At 39.5% G+C, this 4861-nt stretch overlaps 1 pseudogene; it reads right to left on the bottom strand.

The window, feature by feature from the left end:
• Positions 1–686: 686 nt before the first annotated feature.
• On the bottom strand, positions 687–1643 carry LOC102773295 (annotated as a pseudogene).
• Between the last annotated feature and the right edge of the window lie 3218 nt (positions 1644–4861).

Genomic DNA, 4861 nt, shown 5'->3' on the forward strand with positions numbered 1-4861 from the left:
TCATCAGAGAAATGCTCAATGATTACCAAGCTATTCAACTCAAATATCTCAGGGCTGAAAGACACCCTCTATTCATTCAGCCAACAATGCCTCTTGCAGAGATGCAATTGGTCAAGGACACCAAATGGCTTTAGAGAGCAACTTTTTAAATTTTCCCTCTGGGCCAAGGTTAGGCCTATGAAGATTCAAGCAGCTCTGCAAGGCCTGTGAACAGCAAGTTCTAAAGGTTCCAAGTTCTGGCCCTTCCTTCCCAGACACAAGGGCAACACACAAGCTCTCCTATCGGGTTACATTTTATATTTTGAAATATGCAAACGTAATTTAAATACTCTTAAGGCATTCATTTATTAAAACGTTCTCTGCCAAGATTTCACATTAGCTTAAAATTAAAATCAGTCTTTACATTTCACTACTGAGGTATCCACCTCAGCGTATCACATAAAAACACCTTCCCCAGCAATCAATGTTACCAGCATCCATATGGTGAGCCCATGGTCAGCCTCTTTGCTCCCTAAGTGAACCAACTAGATGGTAATACTGCTCTGCTACAAGGTAAACGCTCCTAACTCAAACTTATTGAAAAAAGAGTGAAACTTCTGCAAAGTGCACTTTAAGAAGAGGTACTTTTTGCTTATGGAAAGAAACCAGTGAGTCCTCTAAAAGTAATAAAAGGGAGTATTTTACAGTTAAGCACATGATTTGGAGTGAAGGATTCGGATGTTGCTCTGCTGGTGCAAGCTGTTAATACTCTTCTTATTACTCCTGTGGGCCCCTTCATCAGGTATCACAAAGCCTTCATCGGTGGCATAGAGAATGTCCACAATCCTCTGAATACAGGGTTGTTTTCCCCCTCGTTCTCCTGGCAAACCAATTCAATGTTCCTTAGCTGCCCAAAGTAGAAATCTCTTTCTTTCTCCAAGTCTTCCAGGGTAAGTTTCAATACGTTGACCTGCTGCGTCAGTTCAGCTGCTTCGTGGTCCCCATTGCCCACACCAGGATTCTTTGGCACCACACCGGGGCCGGCCTGAGGGGTTGCAGTAGTTCTGTGTGTCGCAATGGGCCTCTGGGGGGCTGCACTGCTAGAGCTGAGAGGTGTCTTTGGTTTGTTCATAGCTGGAGCAACAGGGAGGTAGCCACTGCAGTTTCTTGACCTTGTCCGGCAGCTACAGGGTCATAGTCTTTTCCATCATAGTTTGCATCAAAAAACTTCTTGAACCACTGAACGAATTCAAAATTGTCCTGAAACTTTCCTTTTACTAATCTGTCCACAGGAATTATTTTGTCAACACCCATCCTCTTAAAACCTGGTTGTAGTATTTTGCAGTTCTGGATGTATTCATGTTCTAGCTTAGCTTGAAATTTCACCTTCTTCAAGGCAATGGAGCAAGGGAACAGCATGTCCATAGACTGACAATAGGCAGCCCCTGAGCACAGCTGTTCGACCTTTGTCAGATTTAACTGCGGGGACTCATTGATCCAGGCCGGCATGTCATGTCGACTTAGGTTATCACTGGTGACTGACCTTAAATATACGTTCACTGCCATCTTCGGGTCGCGGAGGAACCACGTCCAATGCCGTGCCGGCTTCAGTTCCCCGTCTTCGTCCCGTTCAAACCGTCCGACCCTGCTCGCCCGCGCAATGACCTCACCTGGAATGCTTTTTAAGTGAAGTCAAAAAGAATACACCTAATGTTTACTTTTTAAATAAATTTTTATTGATTTCAGAGAGGAAGGAAGAGGGAGAGAGAGAAAAACATCAATGATGAGAGAATCATTGATCGGCTGCCTCCTGCACGCCCCCTAATGGGGATCGAGCCCACAACTCAGGCATGTGCCGTGACTGAGAATCAAAACATGACCTCCTGGTTCTTAGGTCGATGCTCAACAGCTGGGCAAGCCTAACTTTTGTTGTTGTTGTTGTTGTGAACTATTGTATGGACAACATTTAACATAATTTGAACATTCATATGCATATATGTATAATCCATGGACACAGGCAATAGGGTGGTGAAGGCCTGGGACAGGAGCGGGCTAGAAGGTGTCAATGAGGGAGAATGGGGGACATATTTAATACTTTCAACAATAAAGGTTAAAGTTTAAAAAATAAAAGTTTGGGGAAAAAATTAATAAAAATCTGGAAGGATTCTTTTAAAAAAAGAAAGTTAATGATTCTGTACATTGTATTATTGGAGTTAGAGTGTGTCATATTAGAATGGCACTTTCTTAGGGCAGAAAGAAAAACCATTCCCCCTTATATCATCCATCAAAATGGTAGTCATGCCCATACATTATCTCTTAGTGACTAAGAGAAAGAAATAAAGAGGCCTAAGTAGTTTGTCCTCCTTTAGTAGGTGCTACTAGTATAGAGGATACGTGAAAATAATGAGGCCTGTTTCTATTCACCAAGGAATTTCATTTAATATAGAAGGTCAAACTGTTATGTGACAAATAGAGAACAGTATGATTTCATTGGCAGCTGGTCTTAACTTCTCAATCATTTTTCCAGGCATACATTTCTACCAGAGACCTGGCTTTCTGGGAGAGAGGTTCATTGTACAATGCCAGCAATATTCTGTGACCTGGAAGTTCAGTTCATTGGATTCTTCAGAACACCTACCTTAGCCTAAACATTGTAATAAAACTATCAGATTTATAAAAATGGGTAAGTTGGTAAAGAAATGGAATGGTTCTCCCTCACATCTGAAAGCATAATGATATATTGAAAAGGAGAAAGTATTTAAATTTTCTTTTCAAATGGGGTAACATCTAGGTAAAACCATTTTGGGATAAATATGGGATAAATGCTTAGACATTTGGGGATTTTGCGTCTTACCCTTAACTGTTTGATCTGCTTACTTAATTGGTGGAATTTCCTACACATTAGCGCTATGTTCATAAAAATTTGTTTTATTAACCATTACAAATGTCACAAATAACTAGTTGCATAGTATACAGATTATTGTAGTTCTCTGTAAATCTGATATGATTCTGGTACTCCTATATATATAAATAGTGCTTTTTCTAAATGCCAATACTAGTTTATGTAATTAGCAGGTAAATCCTGTTGTATAACTTTAAATGTCATCAATAGGGCCATGTAAGACTATGGTTTTAATTATAGCTCCTGATTTGTCAGTTCCTTTACTTTAAACCATTCTTAGATGTTGCTGAATCTTGATCAATACAAAATGATGGCAGGTAGAATTTTGAGATTAATATGGGCTCTATTGCTTACTTGGAGTTGTAGGCTCATGGGCTGACCTTGCCACCACGCAGACAAAATGATGTGAAATCTAACCGGAACTGTGGGAATTGCTGGCTCAACAACTAGAGCCATTAAAGTCAGCAAACACCTTTAAACTCTTCAGCCAGGATAGTGCTTGACAATAGAATTATCCTTGATCACTAGTATTTTCTCACTCTCCAATGAGGAGTTTGTACAATAGAAACAATCTCCTTAAACTTCCAAAATCCCTTAAAGGGCATTCCAGTTTTGCCTTTAGCAATCATGGCTGGTTAGGATTTAAATTTTCTATATTTTCAGCTGGCTCTCAACTTGGCTTGGGTCTCTTTTAAGATCTGGTTTGTTAATTTGTTTAAAATTCTTCATTTGTAACCTATTGATGTTTTGTATAACCAGGTGCCTAAGCCCCCTAATAAAGACTTGAAAAATGTTTATAGGATGGATAGAAATGATCCATCAAGCCTCTGCATCCCCTCCATTTTTATAATCCACAATAATTAAAACATTTACTCCTGATGCTAACTACCTTTTGTGGATTAGCCCTGATTTCTCTTGATGTTATGCATTGAGAGTTTTTTGTTTTTTTTTATTTTATTGATTTTTCACAGAGAGGAACGGAGAGAGATAGAGAGTTAGAAACATCGATGATGAGAGAAACATCGATCAGCCGCCTCCTGCACATTTCCCACTGGGGATGTGCCCGCAACCCAGGTACATGCCCTTGACCGGAATCGAACCTGGGACCCTTCAGTCCGCAGGCCGACGCTCTATCCACTGAGCCAAACCGGTTTCGGCCATTGAGTGTTTTTGTTTATACATGAGCCCTTCCCATATTGACTTGGCCATTTTATAGGAGACCATAAAATTTCCTTGAATTTTACAGGTGCCTGAGAGACCTTTTAGAAGCAAATGGCTCTAGTGTTCTGTGGTCCACTGCTCAACCCTAGGAGTCCCACTGAGGGACTAGATGGACCCGGAGCAGTTAGCCGAACCACTCCTGCACTGACATGGGACAAGGTGACAGGTTTTTATCAAAAGGGGGATGTGGACCTTGAGAAGAAATATATCTACCAAGAAGGATTCCTCAAAGTTAACTGGGCACAAATTCCCAACGAGATTCTAGCAGGCATTGCCAACAGAAGCTTCTCACACACACTGCATTTCAGGGGAAAATCTTCAGACTGAGTTTTATGGTGTGTAGTCTTCGTGTTTGACTTATGTTACTCAACATTTTGTTTGCTTCAGTCATGCTTTTGCATATACAAATGGTTTATTTATTCTTGTACTGAATTCTATTGTATGCCTATATCATAGTTATTTTTATATTCTGTTTATGGGCATTTATGTTGTTTCAGTTTTGGCAAGTGGTTATATGGATGTATTCACTTTGTCAAAATTCATGGACATATATCATTATGATCTGTTTGTAATATATGTTATGGTTCATTTTAAAAAATTATAAAAATAGTAAGTTTTACAAATAAATGTTGCAGTATATAGTAGCTTAAAAATAATTCAAGAAATGATTAAAATATACAATCAGCCTCAAAGCTGATAACCTATAGGTTATCTAAATGCTTTTTGAATTGAATAATCCATTGATGTTACAACGGGAAA

This window comes from Myotis davidii, unplaced genomic scaffold, assembly GCF_000327345.1.
Source record: "Myotis davidii unplaced genomic scaffold, ASM32734v1 scaffold546, whole genome shotgun sequence".
NCBI classification, from domain to species: domain Eukaryota; kingdom Metazoa; phylum Chordata; class Mammalia; order Chiroptera; family Vespertilionidae; genus Myotis; species Myotis davidii.